Source organism: Macaca fascicularis, chromosome 7 (assembly GCF_037993035.2).
Source record: "Macaca fascicularis isolate 582-1 chromosome 7, T2T-MFA8v1.1".
NCBI lineage: Eukaryota > Metazoa > Chordata > Mammalia > Primates > Cercopithecidae > Macaca > Macaca fascicularis.
This window is the reverse complement of record NC_088381.1, coordinates 65939060-65963717: the sequence shown is the minus strand read 5'-3', so window position 1 is coordinate 65963717 and position 24658 is coordinate 65939060.

Genomic DNA, 24658 nt, shown 5'->3' with positions numbered 1-24658 from the left:
AATATCCTCCGATAACAAAGAGAAAGAAGTTTTCTGAGAAACTTCTTTGTGTTCTTTGAAATCATCTCACAGAGTTACAGCTTTCCCCTCAACAAGCCTTTCGCTAAGACAGTTCTTGTGGAATAGGCAAACTGATATTTGGAAGTCCATAGAGGGCTATTGTGAATAAGGGAATATCCTCAGATGAAATCTGGAAAGAAGCTTTCTGAGAAACTGCTCTGTGATATGTGACTTCCACTCACAGAGTTACATATGTATTTCGTGGATGTCTTTGATAGCCTTATTTCTGTGGAATCTGAGAACAGATATTTCGGATAGTTTTGAATACTATAGGGCCAAAGGAAATATCCTCCGATAACAAAGAGAAAGAAGCTTTCTGAGAAACTTCTTTGTGTTCTGTGAAATCATCTCACAGAGTTACAGCTTCCCCTCAATAAGCCTTTCGCTAAGACAGTTCTTGTGGAATTGGCAAAGTGATATTTGGAAGACCATAGGGTGCTACGGTGAAAAAGGAAATATCCTCAGATGAAATCTGGAAAGAAGCTTTCTGAGAAACTGCTGAGTGTTCTGTTAATTCATCTCACAGAGTTACATCTGTATTTCGTGGATCTCTTTGCTAGCCTTATTTCTGTGGAATCTGAGAACAGATATTTCGGATCCCTTTGAAGACTATAGGGCCAAAGGAAATATCCTCCGATAACAAAGAGAAAGAAACTTTCTGAGAAACTTCTTTGTGTTCTGTAAAATCATATCACAGAGTTACAGCTTTCCCCTCAAGAAGCCTTTCGCTAAGACACTTCTTGTGGAATTGGCAAAGTGATATTTGGAAGACCATAGGGTGCTACGGTGAAAAAGGAAATATCCTCAGATGAAATCTGGAAAGAAGCTTTCTGAGAAACTGCTGAGTGTTCTGTTAATTCATCTCACAGAGTTACATCTGTATTTCGTGGATCTCTTTGCTAGCCTTATTTCTGTGGAATCTGAGAACAGATATTTCGGATCCCTTTGAAGACTATAGGGCCAAAGGAAATATCCTCCGATAACAAAGACAAAGAAGCTTTCTGAGAAACTTCTTTGTGTTCTGTGAAATCATCTCACAGAGTTACAGCTATCCCCTCAAGAAGCCTTTCGCTAAGACAGTTCTTGTGAAATTTGCAAAGTGATATTTGGAAGCCCTTAGAGGGCTATGGTGAAAAAGGAAATATCCTCAGATGAAATCTGGAAAGAAGCTTTCTGAGAAACTGCTCTGTGATGTGTGACTTCCACTCACCGAGTTACATCTGTATTTCGTGGATCTCTTTGCTAGCCTTATTTCTATGGAATCTGAGAACAGATATTTCGGATCCCTTTGAAGACTATAGGGCCAAAGGAAATATCCTCTGATAACAAAGAGAAAGAAGTTTTCTGAGAAACTTCTTTGTGTTCTTTGAAATCATCTCACAGAGTTACAGCTTTCCCCTCAACAAGCCTTTCGCTAAGACAGTTCTTGTGGAATAGGCAAACTGATATTTGGAAGTCCATAGAGGGCTATTGTGAATAAGGGAATATCCTCAGATGAAATCTGGAAAGAAGCTTTCTGAGAAACTGCTCTGTGATATGTGACTTCCACTCACAGAGTTACATATGTATTTCGTGGATGTCTTTGATAGCCTTATTTCTGTGGAATCTGAGAACAGATATTTCGGATAGTTTTGAATACTATAGGGCCAAAGGAAATATCCTCCGATAACAAAGAGAAAGAAGCTTTCTGAGAAACTTCTTTGTGTTCTGTGAAATCATCTCACAGAGTTACAGCTTTCCCCTCAATAAGCCTTTCGCTAAGACAGTTCTTGTGGAATTGGCAAAGTGATATTTGGAAGACCATAGGGTGCTACGGTGAAAAAGGAAATATCCTCAGATGAAATCTGGAAAGAAGCTTTCTGAGAAACTGCTGAGTGTTCTGTTAATTCATCTCACAGAGTTACATCTGTATTTCGTGGATCTCTTTGCTAGCCTTATTTCTGTGGAATCTGAGAACAGATATTTCGGATCCCTTTGAAGACTATAGGGCCAAAGGAAATATCCTCCGATAACAAAGAGAAAGAAACTTTCTGAGAAACTTCTTTGTGTTCTGTAAAATCATATCACAGAGTTACAGCTTTCCCCTCAAGAAGCCTTTCGCTAAGACACTTCTTGTGGAATTGGCAAAGTGATATTTGGAAGACCATAGGGTGCTACGGTGAAAAAGGAAATATCCTCAGATGAAATCTGGAAAGAAGCTTTCTGAGAAACTGCTGAGTGTTCTGTTAATTCATCTCACAGAGTTACATCTGTATTTCGTGGATCTCTTTGCTAGCCTTATTTCTGTGGAATCTGAGAACAGATATTTCGGATCCCTTTGAAGACTATAGGGCCAAAGGAAATATCCTCCGATAACAAAGACAAAGAAGCTTTCTGAGAAACTTCTTTGTGTTCTGTGAAATCATCTCACAGAGTTACAGCTATCCCCTCAAGAAGCCTTTCGCTAAGACAGTTCTTGTGAAATTTGCAAAGTGATATTTGGAAGCCCTTAGAGGGCTATGGTGAAAAAGGAAATATCCTCAGATGAAATCTGGAAAGAAGCTTTCTGAGAAACTGCTCTGTGATGTGTGACTTCCACTCACCGAGTTACATCTGTTTTTCGTGGATCTCTTTGCTAGCCTTATTTCTGTGGAATCTGAGAACAGATATTTCGGATCCCTTTGAAGACTATAGGGCCAAAGCAAATATCCTCCGATAACAAAGAGAAAGAAACTTTCTGAGAAACTTCTTTGTGTTCTGTGAAATCATCTCACAGAGGTACAGCTTTCCCCTCAAGAAGCCTTTCGCTAAGACAGTTCTTGTGGAATTGGAAAAGTGATATTTGGAAGCCCATAGGGGGCTATGGTGAAAAAGGAAATATCCTCAGATGAAATCTGGAAAGAAGCTTTCTGAGAAACTGCTCTGTGATGTGTGACTTCCACTCACAGAGTTACATCTGTATTTCGTGGATCTCTTTCCTAGCCTTATTTCTATGGAATCTGAGAACAGATATTTCGGATCCCTTTGAAGACTATAGGGCCAAAGGAAATATCCTCCGATAACAAAGAGAAAGAAGTTTTCTGAGAAACTTCTTTGTGTTCTTTGAAATCATCTCACAGAGTTACAGCTTTCCCCTCAACAAGCCTTTCGCTAAGACAGTTCTTGTGGAATAGGCAAACTGATATTTGGAAGTCCATAGAGGGCTATTGTGAATAAGGGAATATCCTCAGATGAAATCTGGAAAGAAGCTTTCTGAGAAACTGCTCTGTGATATGTGACTTCCACTCACAGAGTTACATATGTATTTCGTGGATGTCTTTGATAGCCTTATTTCTGTGGAATCTGAGAACAGATATTTCGGATAGTTTTGAATACTATAGGGCCAAAGGAAATATCCTCCGATAACAAAGAGAAAGAAGCTTTCTGAGAAACTTCTTTGTGTTCTGTGAAATCATCTCACAGAGTTACAGCTTTCCCCTCAATAAGCCTTTCGCTAAGACACTTCTTGTGGAATTGGCAAAGTGATATTTGGAAGACCATAGGGTGTTACGGTGAAAAAGGAAATATCCTCAGATGAAATCTGGAAAGAAGCTTTCTCAGAAACTGCTGAGTGTTCTGTTAATTCATCTCACAGAGTTACATCTGTATTTCGTGGATCTCTTTGCTAGCCTTATATCTGTGGAATCTGAGAACAGATATTTCGGATCCATTTGAACACTGTCGGGCCAAAGGAAATATCCTCCGATAACAAAGAGAAAGAAGCTTTCAGAGAAACTTCTTTGTGTTCTGTGAAATCATCTCACAGAGTTACAGCTTTCCCCTCAAGAAGCCTTTCGCTAAGACAGTTCTTTTGGAATTGGCAAAGTGATATTTGGAAGCCCATAGAGGGCTAAGGTGAAAAAGGAAATATCCTGAGATGAAATCTGGAAAGAAGCTTTCTGAGAAACTGCTTAGTGTTCTGTTAATTCATCTCACGGAGTTGAATCTGTAGTTCGTGGATCTCTTTGCTAGCCTTATTTCTGTGGAATCTGAGAACAGATATTACGGATCCATTTGAAGACTATAGGGCCAAAGGAAATATCCTCCGATAACAAAGAGAAAGAAGCTTTATGAGAAACTTCTTTGTGTTCTATGAAATCATCTCACAGAGTTACAGCTTTCCCCTCAAGAAGCCTTTCCCTAAGACAGTTCTTGTGGAATTGCCAAAGTGATATTTGGAAGCCCATAGAGGGCTAAGGTGAAAAATGAAATATCCTCAGATGAAATCTGGAAAGAAGCTTTCTGAGAAACTGCTCTGTGATGTGTGACTTCCACTCACCGAGTTACATCTGTATTTCGTGGAACTCTTTGCTAGCCTTATTTCTGTTGAATCTGAGAACAGATATTTCGGATCCTTTTGAAGACTATAGGGCCAAAGGAAATATCCTCCGATAACAAAGAGAAAGAAACTTTCTGAGAAACTTCTTTGTGTTCTGTTAAATCATCTCACAGAGTTACAGCTTTCCCCTAAGGAAGGCTTTCGCTAAGACAGTTCTTGTGGAATTGGCAAAGTGATATTTGGAAGCCTATAGAGGGCAATGGTGAAAAAGGAAATATCCTCAGATGAAATCTGGAAAGAAGCTTTCTGAGAAACAGCTTAGTGTTTTGTTAATTCATCTCACAGAGTTACATCTGTATTTCGTGTATCTCTTTGCTAGCCTTATTTCTGTGGAATCTGAGAACAGATATTTACGATCCCTTTGAAGACTACAGGGCCAAAGGAAATATCGTCCGATAACTAAGACAAAGAAGCTTTCTGAGAAACTTCTTTGTGTTCTCTGAAATCATCTCACAGAGTTACAGCTTTCCCCTCAAGAAGCATTTCGCTAAGACAGTTCTTGTGAAATTTGCAAAGTGATATTTGGAAGCCCTTAGAGGGATATGGTGAAAAAGGAAATATCCTCAGATGAAATCTGGAAAGAAGCTTTCTGAGAAACTGCTGAGTGTTCTGTTAATTCATCTCACAGAGTTACATCTGTATTTCGTGGATCTCTTTGCTAGCCTTATTTCTGTGGAATCTGAGAACAGATATTTCGGATCCCTTTGAAGTCTGTCGGGCCAAAGGAAATATCCTCCGATAACAAAGAGAAAGAAGCTTTCAGAGAAACTTCTTTGTGTTCTGTGAAATCATCTCACAGAGTTACAGCTTTCCCCTCAAGAAGCCTTTCGCTAAGACAGTTCTTTTGGAATTGTCAAAGAGATATTTGGAAGCCCATAGAGGGCTAAGGTGAAAAAGGAAATATCCTGAGATAAAATCTGGAAAGAAGCTTTCTGAGAAACTGCTCTGTGATGTCTGACTTCCACTCACCGAGTTACATCTGTATTTCGTGGGTCTCTTTGCTAGCCTTATTTCTGTGGAATCTGAGAACAGATATTTCGGATCACTTTGAACACTATAGGGCCAAAGGAAATATCCTCCGATAACAAAGAGAAAGAAAATTTCTGAGAAACTTCTTTGTGTTCTGTGAAATCATCTCACAGAGGTACAGCTTTCCCCTCAAGAAGCCTTTCGCTAAGACAGTTCTTGTGGAATTGGCAAAGTGATATTTGGAAGCCCATAGAGGACTATGGTGAAAAATGAAATATCCTCAGATGAAATCTGGAAAGAAGCTTTCTGAGAAACTGCTTAGTGTTCTCTTAATTCATCTCACAGAGTTACATCTGTATTTCGTGGATCTCTTTGCTAGCCTTATTTCTGTGGTATCTGAGAACAGATATTTACGATCCCTTTGAAGACTACAGGGCCAAAGGAAATATCCTCCGATATCAAAGACAAAGAAGCTTTCTGAGAAACTTCTTTGTGTTCTCTGAAATCATCTCACAGAGTTACAGCTTTCCCCTCAAGAAGCCTTTCGCTAAGACAGTTCTTGTGAATTTTGCAAAGTGATATTTGGAAGCCCTTAGAGGGCTATGGTGAAAAAGGAAATATCCTCACATGAAATCTGGAAAGAAGATTTCTGAGAAACTGCTCTGTGATGTGTGACTTCCACTCACAGAGTTACATCTGTATTTCGTGGATCTCTTTGCCAACCTTTTTTCTGTGGAATCTGAGAACAGATATTTCGGATCCCTTTGAAGACTGTAGGGCAAAAGGAAATATCCTCCGATAACAAAGAGAAAGAAGCTTTCAGAGAAACTTCTTTGTGTTCTGTGAAATCATCTCACAGAGGTACAGCTTTCCCCTCAAGAAGCCTTTCGCTAAGACAGTTCTTGTGGAATTGGCAAAGTGATATTTGGAAGCCCATAGAGCGCTAAGGTGAAAAAGGAAATATCATCAGATGAAATCTGGAAAGAAACTTTCTGGGAAACTGCTCTGTGATGTGTGACTTCCGTTCACAGAGTTACATCTGTATTTCGTGGATCTCTTTGCTAGCCTTATTTCTGTGGAATCTGAGAACACATATTTCGGATCCCTTTGAAGACTATAGGGCCAAAGGAAATATCCTCCGATAACAAAGAGAAAGAAGCTTTCTGAGAAACTTCTTTGTGTTCTGTGAAATCATCTCACTGAGTTACAGCTTTCCCCTCAAGAAGCCTTTCGCTAAGACACTTCTTGTGGAATTGGCAAAGTGATATTTGGAAGCCCATAGAGGGCTATGGTGAAAAAGGAAATATCCTCAGATGAAATCTGGAAAGAAGCTTTCTGAGAAACTGCTCTGTGATGTGTGACTTCCACTCACAGAGTTACATCTGTATTTCGTGGATCTCTTGGCTAGCCTTATTTCTGTGGAATCTGAGAACAGATATTTCGGATCCCTGTGAAGACTATAGGTCCATAGGAAATATCCTCCGATAACATAGAGAAAGAAGTTCCCTGAGAAACTTCTTTGTGTTCTTTGAAATCATCTCACAGAGTTACAGCTTTCCCCTCAAGAAGCCTTTCGCTAAGACAGTTCTTGTGGAATTGGCAAAGGGATATTTGGAAGCCCATAGAGGGCTACGGTGGAAAAGGGAATATCCTCAGATGAAATCTGGAAAGAAGCTTTCTGAGAAAGTGCTCTATGATATGTGACTTCCACTCACAGAGTTACATCTGTATTTCCTGGATCTCTTTGCTAGCCTTATTTCTGTGGAATCTGAGAACAGATATTTCGGATCACTTTGAAGACTATAGGGCCAACGGAAATATCCTCCGATACAAAGAGAAAGAAGCTTTCATAGAAACTTCTTTGTGTTCTGTGAAATCATCTCACAGAGTTACAGCTTTCCTCTCAGGAAGCCTTTCGCTAAGACAGTTTTGTGGAATCGGCAAAGTGATATTTGGAAGCCCCTAGAGGGCTAAGGTGAAAAAGCAAATATCCTCAGATGAAATCTGGAAAGAACCTTTCTGAGAAACTGCTGAGTGTTCTGTTAATTCATCTCACAGAGTTACATCTGTATTTCGTGGATCTCTTTGCTAGCTTTATTTCTGTGGAATCTGAGAACAGATATTTCGGATCCCTTTGAAGACTATAGGGCGAAAGGAAATGTCCTCCGATAACATAGAGAAAGAAGCTTTCTGAGAAACTTCTTTGTGTTCTGTGAAATCATCTCACAGAGTTACAGCTTTCCCCTCAAGAAGCCTTTCGCTAAGACAGTTCTTGTGAAATTTGCAAAGTGATATTTGGAAGCCCTTAGAGGGTTATGGTGAAAAAGGAAATATCCTCAGATGAAATCTGGAAAGAAGCTTTCTGAGAAACTGCTCTGTGATGTGTGACTTTCACTCACAGATTTACATCTGTATTTCGTGTATCTCTTTGCTATCCTTATTTCGGTGGAATCTGAGAACAGATATTTCGGATCCCTTTGAAGACTATATGGCCAAAGTAAATATCCTCCAATAACAAAGAGAAAGAAACTTTCTGAGAAACTTCTTTGTGTTCTGTGAAATCATCTCACAGAGTTACAGCTTTCCCCTCAAGAAGCCTTTCGCTAAGACAGTTATTATGGAATTGGCAAAGTGATATTTGGAAGCCCATAGTGTGCTATGGTGGAAAAGGGAATATCCTCAGATGAAATCTGGAAAGAAGCTTTCTGAGAAACTGCTCTGTGATGTGTGACTTCCACTCACAGAGTTACATCTGTATTTCGTGGATCTCTTTGCTAGCCTTATTTCTGTGGAATCTGAGAACAGATATATCGGATCCCTTTGAAGACTATAGGGCCGAAGGAAATATCATCCGATAACAAAGAGAAAGAAGGTTTCTGAGAAACTTCTTTGTGTTCTGTGAAATCATCTCACAGAATTACAGCTTTCCCCTCAAGAAGCCTTTCGCTAAGACAGTTCTTGTGGAATTGGCAAAGTGATATTTGGAAGCCCATAGAGGGCTATGGTGAATAAGGGAATATCCTCAGATGAAATCTGGAAACAAGCTTTCTGAGAAACTGCTCTGTGATATATGACTTCCACTCACAGAGTTACATCTGTATTTCGTGGATCTCTTTGCTAGCCTTATTTCTGTGGAATCTGGGAACAGATATTTCCGATCCCTTTGAAGACTATAGGGCCAAAGGAAATATCCTCCGATAACAAAGAGAAAGAAGCTTTCTGAGAAACTTCTTTGTGTTCTGTGAAATCATCTCACAGAGTTACAGCTTTCCCCTCAAGAAGCCTTTCGCTAACACAGTTCTTTTGGAATTGGCAAAGTGATATTTGGAAGAACATAGGGTGCTACGGTGAAAAAGGAAATATCCTCAGATGGAATCTGGAAAGACGCTTTCTGAGAAACTGCTCTGTGATATCTGACTTCCACTCACAGAGTTACATCTGTATTTCGTGGATCTCTTTGCTAGCCTTATTTCTGTGGAATCTGAGAACAGATATATCGGATCCCTTTGAAGACTATAGGGCCGAAGGAAATATCATCCGATAACAAAGAGAAAGAAGCTTTCTGAGAAACATCTTTGTGTTCTTTGAAATCATCTCACAGAGTTACAGCTTTCCCCTCCAGAAGCCTTTCGCTAAGACAGTTCTTGTGGAATTGGCAAAGTGATATTCGGAAGCCCATAGAGGGCTATGATGAATAAGGGAATATCCTCAGATGAAATCTGGAAAGAAGCTTTCTGAGAAACTGCTCTGTGATATGTGACTTCCACTCACAGAGTTACATCTGTATTTCGTGGATCTCTTTGGTAGCCTTATTTCTGTGGAATCTGAGAACAGATAATTCCGATCCCTTTGAAGACTATAGGGCCAATGGAAATATCCTCCGATAACAATGAGAAAGAAGCTTTCTGAGAAACTTCTTTGTGTTCTGTGAAATCATCTCACAGAGTTACAGCTTTCCACTCAAGAAGCCTTTCACTAAGACAGTTCTTGTGGAATTGGCAAAGTTTTATTTGGAAGACCATAGGGTGCTACGGTGAAAAAGGAAATATCCTCAGATGAAATCTGGAAAGAAGCTTTCTGAGAAACTGCTGAGTGTTCTGTTAATTCATCTCACAGAGTAACATCTGTATTTCGTGGATCTCTTTGCTAGCCTTATTTCTGTGGAATCTGAGAAAAGATATTTCGGATAACTTTGAAGCCTATAGGGCCAAAGGAAATATCCTCCGATAACAAAGAGAAAGAAGCTTTCTGAGAAACTTCTTTGTGTTCTGTGAAATCATCTCACAGAGGTACAGCTTTCCCCTCAAGAAGCCTTTCGCTAAGACAGTTCTTGTGGAATTTGCAAAGTGATATTTGCAAGCCATAGAGGGCTATGGTGAAAAAGGAAATATCCTCAGATGAAATCTGGAAAGAAGCTTTCTGAGAAACTGCTCTGTGATGTGTGATTTCCACTCTCAGAGTTACATCTGTATTTCGTGGATGTCTTTGCTAGCCTTATTTCTGTGGAATCTGAGAACAGATATATCGGATCCCATTGAAGACTATAGGGCCGAAGGAAATATCCTCCGATAACAAAGAGAAAGAAACTTTCTGAGAAACTTCTTTGTGTTCTGTGAAATCATCTCACAGAGTTACAGCTTTCCCCTCAAGAAGCCTTTCGCTAAGACAGTTCTTGTGGAATTGGCAAAGTGATATTTGGAAGCCCATAGAGGGCTATGGTGAAAAAGGAAATATCCTCAGATAAAATCTGGAAAGAAGCTTTCTGAGAAACTGCTCTGTGATATGTGACTTCCACTCACAGAGTTACATCTGTATTTCGTGGATCTCTTTGCTAGCCTTATTTCTGTGGAATCTGAGAACAGATATATCGGATCCCTTTGAAGACTATAGGGCCGAAGGAAATATCATCCGATAACAAAGAGAAAGAAGCTTTCTGAGAAACTTCTTTGTGTTCTGTGTAATCATCTCACAGAATTACAGCTTTCCCCTCAAGAAGCCTTTCGCTAAGACAGTTCTTGTGGAATTGGCAAAGTGATATTTGGAAGCCTATAGAGGGCTATGGTGAATAAGGGAATATCCTCAGATGAAATCTGGAAAGAAGCTTTCTGAGAAACTGCTCTGTGATATATGACTTCCACTCACAGAGTTACATCTGTATTTCGTGGATCTCTTTGCTAGCCTTATTTCTGTGGAATCTGGGAACAGATATTTCCGATCCCTTTGAAGACTATAGGGCCAAAGGAAATATCCTCCGATAACAAAGAGAAAGAAGCTTTCTGAGAAACTTCTTTGTGTTCTGTGAAATCATCTCACAGAGTTACAGCTTTCCCCTCAAGAAGCCTTTCGCTAACACAGTTCTTTTGGAATTGGCAAAGTGATATTTGGAAGAACATAGAGTGCTACGGTGAAAAAGGAAATATCCTCAGATGGAATCTGGAAAGACGCTTTCTGAGAAACTGCTCTGTGATATCTGACTTCCACTCACAGAGTTACATCTGTATTTCGTGGATCTCTTTGCTAGCCTTATTTCTGTGGAATCTGAGAACAGATATTTCGGATCCCTTTGAAGACTATAGGGCCGAAGGAAATATCATCCGATAACAAAGAGAAAGAAGCTTTCTGAGAAACTTCTTTGTGTTCTTTGAAATCATCTCACAGAGTTACAGCTTTCCCCTCCAGAAGCCTTTCGCTAAGACAGTTCTTGTGGAATTGGCAAAGTGATATTCGGAAGCCCATAGAGGGCTATGATGAATAAGGGAATATCCTCAGATGAAATCTGGAAAGAAGCTTTCTGAGAAACTGCTCTGTGATATGTGACTTCCACTCACAGAGTTACATCTGTATTTCGTGGATCTCTTTGATAGCCTTATTTCTGTGGAATCTGAGAACAGATATTTCCGATCCCTTTGAAGACTATAGGGCCAAAGGAAATATCCTCCGATAACAAAGAGAAAGAAGATTTCTGAGAAACTTCTTTCTGTTCTGTGGAATCATCTCACAGAGTTACAGCTTTCCCCTCAAGAAGCCTTTCACTAAGGCAGTTCTTGTGGAATTGGCAAAGTGATATTTGGAAGCCCATAGAGGGCTATGGTGAAAAAGGAAATATCCTCAGATGAAATCTGGAAAGAAGCTTTCTGAGAAACTGCTGAGTGTTCTATTAATTCATCTCACAGAGTTACATCTGTATTTCGTGGATCTCTTTGCTAGCCTTATTTCTGTGGAATCTGAGAAAAGATATTTCGGATAACTTTGAAGCCTATAGGGCCAAAGGAAATATCCTCCGATAACAAAGAGAAAGAAGCTTTCTGAGAAACTTCTTTGTGTTCTGTGAAATCATCCCCCAAAGTTACAGCTTTCCCCTCAAGAAGCCTGTCGCTAAGACAGTTCTTGTGGAATTGGCAAAGTGATATTTGGAAGCCCATAGGGTGCTATGGTGAAAAAGGAAATATCCTCAGATGAAATCTGGAAAGAAGCATTCTGAGAAACTGCTCTGTGATATGTGAATTCCACTCACAGAGTTACATCTGTATTTCGTGGATCTCTTTGCTAGCCTTATTTCTCTGGAATGTGAGAACAGATATATCGGATCCCTTTGAAGACTATAGGGCCGAAGGAAATATCATCCTATAAAAAAGAGAAAGAAGCTTTCTGAGAAACTTCTTTGTGTTCTTTGAAATCATCTCACAGAGTTACAGCTTTCCCCTCAAGAAGCCTTTCGCTAAGACAGTTCTTGTGGAATTGGCAAAGTGATATTTGGAAGCCCATAGAGGGCTATGGTGAATAAGGGAATATCCTCAGATGAAATCTGGAAAGAAGCTTTCTGAGAAACTGCTCTGTGATATGTGACTTCCACTCACAGAGTTACATCTCTATTTCGTGGATCTCTTTGCCAGCCTTATTTCTGTGGAATCTGAGAACTGATAATTCCGATCCCTTTGAAGACTATAGGGCCAAAGGAAATATCCTCCGATAACAATGAGAAAGAACCTTTCTGAGAAACTTCTTTGTGTTCTGTGAAATCATCTCACAGAGTTACAGCTTTCCCCTCAAGAAGCCTTTCGCTAAGACAGTTCTTGTGGAATTTGCAAAGTTATATTTGCAAGCCATAGAGGGCTATGGTGAAAAAGGAAATATCCTCAGATGAAATCTGGAAAGAAGCTTTCTGAGAAACTGCTCTGTGATGTGTGAATTCCACTCTCAGAGTTACGTCTGTATTTAGTGGATCTCTTTGCTCGCCTTATTTCTGTGGAATCTGAGAACAGATATTTCGGATGCCTTTGAAGGCTATAGGGCCGTAGGAAATATCCTCCGATAACAAAGAGAAAGAAGCTTTCTGAGAAACTTCTTTGTGTTCTTTGAAATCATCTAAAAGAGTTACAGCTTTCCCCTCAAGAAGCCTTTTGCTAAGACAGTTCTTGTGGTATTGGCAAAGTGATATTTGGAAGCCCATAGAAGGCTATCGTGGAAAAGGGAATATCCTCAGATGAAATCTGGAAAGAAGCATTCTGAGAAACTGCTCTGTGATATGTGACTTCCACTCACAGATTTACATCTCTATTTCGTGGATCTCTTTGCTAGCCTTATTTCTATGGAATCTGAGAACAGATATTTCGGATCCCTTTAAAGACTATAGTGCCAAAGGAAATATCCTCCGATAACAAAGAGAAAGAAGCTTTCAGAGAAACCTCTTTGTGTTCTGTGAAATCATCTCACAGAGTTACAGCTTTCCCCTCAAAAGCCTTTCGCTAAGTCAGTTCTTGTGTAATTGACAAAGTGATATTTGGAAGCCCATAGAGGGCTATGGTGAAAAAGGAAATACCCTCAGATGAAATCTGGAAAGAAGCTTTCTGAGAAACTGCTGAGTGTTCTGTAAATTCATGTCACAGAGTTACATCTGTATTTCGTGGATCTCTTTGCTAGCAATATTTCTATGGAATCTGAGAACAGATATTTCGGATCCCTTTAAAGACTATAGGGCCAAAGGAAATATCCTCCGATAACAAAGAGAAGGAAGTTTTCTGAGAAACTTCTTTGTGTTCTTTGAAATCATCTCACAGAGTTACAGCTTTCCCCTCAAGAAGCCTTTCGCTAAGACACTTCTTGTGGAATTGGCAAAGTGATATTTGGAAGCCCGTAGAGGGCTATGGTGGAAAAAGGAATATCCTCAGATGAAATCTGGAAAGAAGCTTTCTGAGAAACTGCTCTGTGATATGTGACTTCCACTCACAGAGTTACATCTGTATTTCGTGGATCTCCTTGCTAGCCTTATTTCTGTGGAATCTGAGAACAGATATATCGGATCCCTTTGAAGACTATAGGGCCGAAGGAAATATCATCCGATAACAAAGAGAAAGAAGCTTTCGGAGAAACTTCTTTGTGTTCTGTGAAATCATCTCACAGAGTTACAGCTTTCCCCTCAAGAAGCCTTTCGCTAAGACAGTTCTTGTGGAATTGGCAAAGTGATATTTGGAAGAACATAGGGTGCTACGGTGAAAAAGGAAATATCTTCAGATGGAATGTGGAAAGAAGCTTTCTGAGAAACTGCTCTGTGATATCTGACTTCCACTCACAGAGTTACATCTGTATTTCGTGGATCTCTTTGCTAGCCTTATTTCTGTGGAATCTGAGAACAGATATATCGGATCCCTTTGAAGACTATAGGGCCGAAGGAAATATCATCCGATAACAAAGAGAAAGAAGCTTTCTGAGAAACTTCGTTGTGTTCTTTGAAATCATCTCACAGAGTTACAGCTTTTCCCTCCAGAAGCCTTTCGCTAAGACAGTTCTTGTGGAATTGGCAAAGTGATATTTGGAAGCCCATAGAGGGCTATGGTGAATAAGGGAATATCCTCAGATGAAATCTGGAAAGAAGCTTTCTGAGAAACTGCTCTGTGATATGTGACTTCCACTCACAGAGTTACATCTGTCATTCGTGGATCTCTTTGCTAGCCTTATTTCTGTGGAATCTGAGAACAGATATTTCCGATCCCTTTGAAGACTATAGGGCCAAAGGAAATATCCTCCGATAACAAAGAGAAAGAAGATTTCTGAGAAACTTCTTTGTGTTCTGTGAAATCATCTCACAGAGTTACAGCTTTCCCCTCAAGAAGCCTTTCGCTAAGACAGTTCTTGTGGAATTGGCAAAGTGATATTTGGAAGCCCATAGAGGGCTATGGTGAAAAAGGAAATATCCTCAGATGAAATCTGGAAAGAAGCTTTCTGAGAAACTGCTGAGTGTTCTGTTAATTCATCTCACAGAGTTACATCTGTATTTCATGGATCTCTTTGCTAGCCTTATTTCTGTGGAATCTGAGAAAAGATATTTCGGATAACTTTGAAGCCTATAGGGCCAAAGGAAATATCCTCCGATAACAAAGAGAAAGAAGCTTTCTGAGAAACTTCTTTGTGTTCTGTGAAATCATCTCACAGAGTTACAGCTTTCCCCTCAAGAAGCCTTTCGCTAAGAGAGTTCTTGTGGAATTGGCAAAGTGATATTTGGAAGCCCATAGAGGGCTATGGTGGAAAAAGGAATATCCTCAGATGAAATCTGGAAAGAAGCTTTCTGAGAAACTGTTCTGTGATATTTGACTTCCACTCACAGAGTTACATCTGTATTTCGTGGATCTCTTTGCTAGCCTTATTTCTGTGGAATCTGAGAAGAGATATATCGGATCCCTTTGAAGACTATAGGGCCGAAGGAAATATCATCCGATAACAAAGAGAAAGAAGCTTTCTGAGAAACTTCTTTGTGTTCTGTGAAATCATCTCACAGAGTTACAGCTTTCCCCTCAAGAAGCCTTTCGCTAAGGCAGTTCTTGTGGAATTGGCAAAGTGATATTTGGAAGAACATAGAGTGCTACGGTGAAAAAGGAAATATCCTCAGATGGAATCTGGAAAGACGCTTTCTGAGAAACTGCTCTGTGATATCTGACTTCCACTCACAGAGTTACATCTGTATTTCGTGGATCTCTTTGCTAGCCTTATTTCTGTGGAATCTGAGAACAGATATTTCGGATCCCTTTGAAGACTATAGGGCCGAAGGAAATATCATCCGATAACAAAGAGAAAGAAGCTTTCTGAGAAACTTCTTTGTGTTCTTTGAAATCATCTCACAGAGTTACAGCTTTCCCCTCCAGAAGCCTTTCGCTAAGACAGTTCTTGTGGAATTGGCAAAGTGATATTCGGAAGCCCATAGAGGGCTATGATGAATAAGGGAATATCCTCAGATGAAATCTGGAAAGAAGCTTTCTGAGAAACTGCTCTGTGATATGTGACTTCCACTCACAGAGTTACATCTGTATTTCGTGGATCTCTTTGATAGCCTTATTTCTGTGGAATCTGAGAACAGATATTTCCGATCCCTTTGAAGACTATAGGGCCAAAGGAAATATCCTCCGATAACAAAGAGAAAGAAGATTTCTGAGAAACTTCTTTCTGTTCTGTGAAATCATCTCACAGAGTTACAGCTTTCCCCTCAAGAAGCCTTTCACTAAGGCAGTTCTTGTGGAATTGGCAAAGTGATATTTGGAAGCCCATAGAGGGCTATGGTGAAAAAGGAAATATCCTCAGATGAAATCTGGAAAGAAGCTTTCTGAGAAACTGCTGAGTGTTCTATTAATTCATCTCACAGAGTTACATCTGTATTTCGTGGATCTCTTTGCTAGCCTTATTTCTGTGGAATCTGAGAAAAGATATTTCGGATAACTTTGAAGCCTATAGGGCCAAAGGAAATATCCTCCGATAACAAAGAGAAAGAAGCTTTCTGAGAAACTTCTTTGTGTTCTGTGAAATCATCCCCCAAAGTTACAGCTTTCCCCTCAAGAAGCCTTTCGCTAAGACAGTTCTTGTGGAATTGGCAAAGTGATATTTGGAAGCCCATAGGGTGCTATGGTGAAAAAGGAAATATCCTCAGATGAAATCTGGAAAGAAGCATTCTGAGAAACTGCTCTGTGATATGTGAATTCCACTCACAGAGTTACATCTGTATTTCGTGGATCTCTTTGCTAGCCTTATTTCTCTGGAATGTGAGAACAGATATATCGGATCCCTTTGAAGACTATAGGGCCGAAGGAAATATCATCCTATAAAAAAGAGAAAGAAGCTTTCTGAGAAACTTCTTTGTGTTCTTTGAAATCATCTCACAGAGTTACAGCTTTCCCCTCAAGAAGCCTTTCGCTAAGACAGTTCTTGTGGAATTGGCAAAGTGATATTTGGAAGCCCATAGAGTTCTATGGTGAATAAGGGAATATCCTCAGATGAAATCTGGAAAGAAGCTTTCTGAGAAACTGCTCTGTGATATGTGACTTCCACTCACAGAGTTACATCTCTATTTCGTGGATCTCTTTGCCAGCCTTATTTCTGTGGAATCTGAGAACTGATAATTCCGATCCCTTTGAAGACTATAGGGCCAAAGGAAATATCCTCCGATAACAATGAGAAAGAACCTTTCTGAGAAACTTCTTTGTGTTCTGTGAAATCATCTCACAGAGTTACAGCTTTCCCCTCAAGAAGCCTTTCGCTAAGACAGTTCTTGTGGAATTTGCAAAGTTATATTTGCAAGCCATAGAGGGCTATGGTGAAAAAGGAAATATCCTCAGATGAAATCTGGAAAGAAGCTTTCTGAGAAACTGCTCTGTGATGTGTGAATTCCACTCTCAGAGTTACGTCTGTATTTAGTGGATCTCTTTGCTCGCCTTATTTCTGTGGAATCTGAGAACAGATATTTCGGATGCCTTTGAAGGCTATAGGGCCGTAGGAAATATCCTCCGATAACAAAGAGAAAGAAGCTTTCTGAGAAACTTCTTTGTGTTCTTTGAAATCATCTAAAAGAGTTACAGCTTTCCCCTCAAGAAGCCTTTTGCTAAGACAGTTCTTGTGGTATTGGCAAAGTGATATTTGGAAGCCCATAGAAGGCTATGGTGGAAAAGGGAATATCCTCAGATGAAATCTGGAAAGAAGCATTCTGAGAAACTGCTCTGTGATATGTGACTTCCACTCACAGATTTACATCTCTATTTCGTGGATCTCTTTGCTAGCCTTATTTCTATGGAATCTGAGAACAGATATTTCGGATCCCTTTAAAGACTATAGTGCCAAAGGAAATATCCTCCGATAACAAAGAGAAAGAAGCTTTCAGAGAAACCTCTTTGTGTTCTGTGAAATCATCTCACAGAGTTACAGCTTTCCCCTCAAAAGCCTTTCGCTAAGTCAGTTCTTGTGTAATTGACAAAGTGATATTTGGAAGCCCATAGAGGGCTATGGTGAAAAAGGAAATACCCTCAGATGAAATCTGGAAAGAAGCTTTCTGAGAAACTGCTGAGTGTTCTGTAAATTCATGTCACAGAGTTACATCTGTATTTCGTGGATCTCTTTGCTAGCAATATTTCTATGGAATCTGAGAACAGATATTTCGGATCCCTTTAAAGACTATAGGGCCAAAGGAAATATCCTCCGATAACAAAGAGAAGGAAGTTTTCTGAGAAACTTCTTTGTGTTCTTTGAAATCATCTCACAGAGTTACAGCTTTCCCCTCAAGAAGCCTTTCGCTAAGACACTTCTTGTGGAATTGGCAAAGTGATATTTGGAAGCCCGTAGAGGGCTATGGTGGAAAAAGGAATATCCTCAGATGAAATCTGGAAAGAAGCTTTCTGAGAAACTGCTCTGTGATATGTGACTTCCACTCACAGAGTTACATCTGTATTTCGTGGATCTCCTTGCTAGCCTTATTTCTGTGGAATCTGAGAACAGATATATCGGATCCCTTTGAAGACTATAGGGCCGAAGGAAATATCATCCGATAACAAAGAGAAAGAAGCTTTCGGAGAAACTTCTTTGTGTTCTGTGAAATCATCTCACAGAGTTACAGCTTTCCCCTCAAGAAGCCTTTCTCTAAGACAGTTCTTGTGGAATTGGCAAAGTGATATTTGGAAGAACATAGGGTGCTACGGTGAAAAAGGAAATATCTTCAGATGGAATGTGGAAAGAAGCTTTCTGAGAAACTGCTCTGTGATATCTGACTTCCACTCACAGAGTTACATCTGTATTTCGTGGATCTCTTTGCTAGCCTTATTTCTGTGGAATCTGAGAACAGATATATCGGATCCCTTTGAAGACTATAGGGCCGAAGGAAATATCATCCGATAACAAAGAGAAAGAAGCTTTCTGAGAAACTTCGTTGTGTTCTTTGAAATCATCTCACAGAGTTACAGCTTTTCCCTCCAGAAGCCTTTCGCTAAGACAGTTCTTGTGGAATTGGCAAAGTGATATTTGGAAGCCCATAGAGGGCTATGGTGAATAAGGGAATATCCTCAGATGAAATCTGGAAAGAAGCTTTCTGAGAAACTGCTCTGTGATATGTGACTTCCACTCACAGAGTTACATCTGTCATTCGTGGATCTCTTTGCTAGCCTTATTTCTGTGGAATCTGAGAACAGATATTTCCGATCCCTTTGAAGACTATAGGGCCAAAGGAAATATCCTCCGATAACAAAGAGAAAGAAGATTTCTGAGAAACTTCTTTGTGTTCTGTGAAATCATCTCACAGAGTTACAGCTTTCCCCTCAAGAAGCCTTTCGCTAAGACAGTTCTTGTGGAATTGGCAAAGTGATATTTGGAAGCCCATAGAGGGCTATGGTGAAAAAGGAAATATCCTCAGATGAAATCTGGAAAGAAGCTTTCTGAGAAACTGCTGAGTGTTCTGTTAATTCATCTCACAGAGTTACATCTGTATTTCATGGATCTCTTTGCTAGCCTTATTTCTGTGGAATCTGAGAAAAGATATTTCGGATAACTTTGAAGCCTATAGGGCCAAAGGAAATATCCTCCGATAACAAAGAGAAAGAAGCTTTCTGAGAAACTTCTTTGTGTTCTGTGAAATCATCTCACAGAGTTACAGCTTTCCCCTCAAGAAGCCTTTCGCTAAGAGAGTTCTTGTGGAATTGGCAAAGTGATATTTGGAAGCCCATAGAGGGCTATGGTGGAAAAAGGAATATCCTCAGATGAAATCTGGAAAGAAGCTTTCTGAGAAACTGTTCTGTGATATTTGACTTCCACTCACAGAGTTACATCTGTATTTCGTGGATCTCTTTGCTAGCCTTATTTCTGTGGAATCTGAGAAGAGATATATCGGATCCCTTTGAAGACTATAGGGCCGAAGGAAATATCATCCGATAACAAAGAGAAAGAAGCTTTCTGAGAAACTTCTTTGTGTTCTGTGAAATCATCTCACAGAGTTACAGCTTTCCCCTCAAGAAGCCTTTCGCTAAGGCAGTTCTTGTGGAATTGGCAAAGTGATATTTGGAAGCCCATAGAGGGTTATGGTGAATAAGGGAATATCCTGAGATGAAATCTGGAAAGAAGCTTTCTGAGAAACTGCTCTGTGATATGTGACTTCCACTCACAGAGTTACATCTGTATTGCGTGGATCTCTTTGCTAGCCTTATTTCTGTGGAATCTGAGAAGAGATATATCGGATCCCTTTGAAGACTATAAGGCCGAAGGAAATATCATCCGATAACAAAGAGAAAAAAGCTTTCTGAGAAACTTCTTTGTGATCTTTGAAATCATCTCACAGAGTTACAGCTTTCCACTCCATAAGCCTTTCGCTAAGACAGTTCTTGTGGAATTGGCAAAGTGATATTTGGAAGCCCATAGAGGGCTATGGTGAATAAGGGAATATCCTCAGATGAAATCTGGAAAGAAGATTTCTGAGAAACTGCTCTGTGATATGTGACTTCCACTCACAGAGTTACATCTGTATTTCGTGGATCTCTTTGATAGCCTTATTTCTGTGGAATCTGAGAATAGATATTTCCGATCCCTTTGAAGACTATAGGGCCAAAGGAAATATCCTCCGATAACAAAGAGAAAGAAGATTTCTGAGAAACATCTTTGTGTTCTGTGAAATCATCTCACAGAGTTACAGCTTTCCCCTCAAGAAGCCTTTCGCTAACACAGTTCTTGTGGAATTGGCAATGTGATATTTAGAAGCCCATAGAGGGCTATGGTGAAAAAGGAAATATTCTCAGATGAAATCTGGAAAGAAGCTTTCTGAGAAACTGCTGAGTGTTCTGTTAATTCATCTCACAGAGTTACATCTGTATTTCATGGATCTCTTTGCTAGCCTTATTTCTGTGGAATCTGAGAAAAGATATTTCGGATAACTTTGAAGCCTATAGGGCCAAAGGAAATATCCTCCGATAACAAAGAGAAAGAAGCTTTCTGAGAAACTTCTTTGTGTTCTGTGAAATCATCTCACAGAGTAACAGCTTTCCCCTCAAGAAGCCTTTCGCTAAGACAGTTCTTGTGGAATTGGCAAAGTGATATTTGGAAGCCCATAGAGGGCTATGATGGAAAAAGGAATATCCTCAGATGAAATCTGGAAAGAACTTTTCTGAGAAACAGCTCTGTGATATGTGATTTCCACTCACAGAGTTACATCTGTATTTCGTGGATCTCTTTGCTAGCCTTATTTCTGTGGAATCTGAGAACAGATAAATCGGATCCCTTTGAAGACTATAGGGCCGAAGGAAATATCATCCGATAACAAAGAGAAAGAAGTTTTCTGAGAAACTTCATTGTGTTCTCTGAAATCATCTCACAGAGTTACAGCTTTCCCCTCAAGAAGCCTTTCGCTAAGACAGTTCTTGTGGAATTGGCAAAGTGATATTTGGAAGCCCATAGAGGGCTATGGTGAATAAGGGAATATCGTCAGATGAAATCTGGAAACAAGCTTTCTAAGAAACTGCTCTGTGATATGTGACTTCCACTCACAGAGTTACATCTGTCATTCGTGGATCTCTTTGCTAGCCTTATTTCTGTGGAATCTGGGAACAGATATTTCCGATCCCTTTGAAGACTATAGGGCCAAAGGAAATATCCTCCGATAACAAAGAGAAAGAAGCTTTCTGAGAAACTTCTTTGTGTTCTGTGAAATCATCCCACAAAGTTACAGCTTTCCCCTCAAGAAGCCTTTCGCTAAGACAGTTCTTGTGGAATTGGCAAAGTGATATTTGGAGGAACATAGGGTGCTACGATGAAAAAGGAAATATCCTCAGATGGAATCTGGAAAGAAGCATTCTGAGAAACTGCTCTGTGATATGTGACTTCCACTCACAGAGTTACATCTGTATTTCGTGGATCTCTTTGCTAGCCTTATTTCTGTGGAATCTGAGAACAGATATATCGGATCCCTTTGAAGACTATAGGGCCGAAGGAAATATCATCCTATAAAAAAGAGAAAGAAGCTTTCTGAGAAACATCTTTGTGTTCTTTGAAATCATCTCACAGAGTTACAGCTTTCCCCTCAAGAAGCCTTTCGCTAAGACAGTTCTTGTGGAATTGGCAAAGTGATATTTGGAAGCCCATAGAGGGCTATGGTGAATAAGGGAATATCCTCAGATGAAATCTGGAAACAAGCTTTCTAAGAAACTGCTCTGTGATATGTGACTTCCACTCACAGAGTTACATCTGTCATTCGTGGATCTCTTTGCTAGCCTTATTTCTGTGGAATCTGGGAACAGATATTTCCGATCCCTTTGAAGACTATAGGGCCAAAGGAAATATCCTCCGATAACAAAGAGAAAGAAGCTTTCTGAGAAACTTCTTTGTGTTCTGTGAAATCATCCCACAAAGTTACAGCTTTCCCCTCAAGAAGCCTTTCGCTAAGACAGTTCTTGTGGAATTGGCAAAGTGATATTTGGAGGAACATAGGGTGCTACGATGAAAAAGGAAATATCCTCAGATGGAATCTGGAAAGAAGCATTCTGAGAAACTGCTCTGTGATATGTGACTTCCACTCACAGAGTTACATCTGTATTTCGTGGATCTCTTTGCTAGCCTTATTTCTGTGGAATCTGAGAACAGATATATCGGATCCCTTTGAAGACTATAGGGCCGAAGGAAATATCATCCTATAAAAAAGAGAAAGAAGCTTTCTGAGAAACATCTTTGTGTTCTTTGAAATCATCTCACAGAGTTACAGCTTTCCCCTCAAGAAGCCTTTCGCTAAGACAGTTCTTGTGGAATTGGCAAAGTGATATTTGGAAGCCCATAGAGGGCTATGGTGAATAAGGGAATATCCTCAGATGAAATCTGGAAAGAAGCTTTCTGAGAAACTGCTCTGTGATATGTGACTTCCACTCACAGAGTTACATCTCTATTTCGTGGATCTCTTTGCCAGCCTTATTTCTGTGGAATCTGAGAACTGATAATTCCGATCCCTTTGAAGACTATAGGGCCAAAGGAAATATCCTCTGATAACAAAGAGAAAGAAGTTTTCTGAGAAACTTCTTTGTGTTCTTTGAAATCATCTCACAGAGTTACAGCTTTCCCCTCAAGAAGCCTTTCGCTAAGACAGTTCTTGTGGAATAGGCAAAGTGATATTTGGAAGCCCATAGAGGGCTATGGTGGAAAAAGGAATATCCTCAGCTGAAATCTGGAAAGAAGCTTTCTGAGAAACTGCTCTGTGATGTGTGACCACCACTCTCAGAGTTACATCTGTATTTAGTGGATCTCTTTGCTCGCCTTCTTTCTGTGGAATCTGAGAACAGATATTTCGTATCCCTTGAAGGCTATAGGGCCGAAGGAAATATCCTCCGATAACAAAGAGAAAGAAGATTTCTGAGAAACTTCTTTGTGTTCTTTGAAATCATCTCACAGAGTTACAGCTTTCCTCTCAAGAAGCCTTTCGCTAAGACAGTTCTTGTGGAATTGGCAAAGTGATATTTGGAAGCCCGTAGAGGGCTATGGTGGAAAAAGGAAATATCCTCAGATGAAATCTGTAAAGAAGCTTTCTGAGAAACTGCTGAGTGTTCTGTTAATTCCTCTCACAGAGTTACATCTGTGTTTCGTGGATCTCTTTGCTAGCCTTATTTCTATGCAATCTCAGAACAGATATATCGGATCCCTTTGAAGACTATAGGGCCGAAGGAAATATCATCCGATAACAAAGAGAAAGAAGCTTTCTGAGAAACTTCTTTGTGTTCTGTGAAATCATCTCACAGAGTTACAGCTTTCCCCTCAAGAAGCCTTTCGCTAAGACAGTTCTTGTGGAATTGGGAAAGTGATATTTGGAAGCTCATAGAGGGCTATGGTGAATAAGTGAATATCCTCAGATGAAATCTGGAAACAAGCTTTCTGAGAAACTGCTCTGTGATATGTGACTTCCACTCACAGAATTACATCTGTATTTCGTGGATCTCTTTGCTAGCCTTATTTCTGTGGAATCTGGGAACAGATATTTCCGATCCCTTTGAAGACTATAGGGCCAAAGGAAATATCCTCCGATAACAAAGAGAAAAAAGCTTTCTGAGAAACGTCTTTGTGTTCTTTGAATTCATCTCACAGAGTTACAGCTTTCACCTCAAGAAGCCTTTCGCTAACACAGTTCTTGTGGAATTGGCAAAGTGATATTTGGAAGAACATAGGGTGCTACGGTGGAAAAGGAAATATCCTCAGATGGAATCTGGAAAGAAGCTTTCTGAGAAACTGCTCTGTGATATTTGACTTCCACTCACAGAGTTACATCTGTATTTCGTGGATCTCTTTGCTAGCCTTATTTCTGTGGAATCTGAGAACCGATATATCGGATCCCTTTGAAGACTATAGGGCCGAAGGAAATATCATCCGATAACAAAGAGAAAGAAGCTTTCTGAGAAACTTCTTTGTGTTCTTTGAAATCATCTCACAGAGTTACAGCTTTCCCCTCCAGAAGCCTTTCGCTAAGACAGTTCTTGTGGAATTGGCAAAGTGATATTTGGAAGCCCAGAGAGGGCTATGGTGAATAAGGGAATATCCTCAGATGAAATCTGGAAAGAAGCTTTCTGAGAAACTGCTCTGTGATATGTGACTTCCACTCACAGAGTTACATCTGTATTTCGTCGATCTCTTTGATAGCCTTATTTCTGTGGAATCTGAGAACAGATATTTCCGATCCCTTTGAAGAGTATAGGGCCATAGGAAATATCCTACGATAACAAAGAGAAAGAAGCTTTCTGAGAAACTTCCTTGTGTTCTTTGAAATTATCTCACAGAATTACAGCTTTCCCCTCAGGAAGCCTTTCGCTAAGACAGTTTTCTGGAATTGGCAAAGTGATATTTGGAAGCCCATAGAGGGCTATGGTGAAAAAGGAAATATCCTCAGATGAAATCTGGAAAGAAGCTTTCTGAGAAACTGCTTAGTGTTCTGATAATTCATCTCACAGAGTTACATCTGTATTTCGTGGATCTCTTTGCTAGCTTTATTTCTGTGGAATCTGAGAACAAATATTTCGG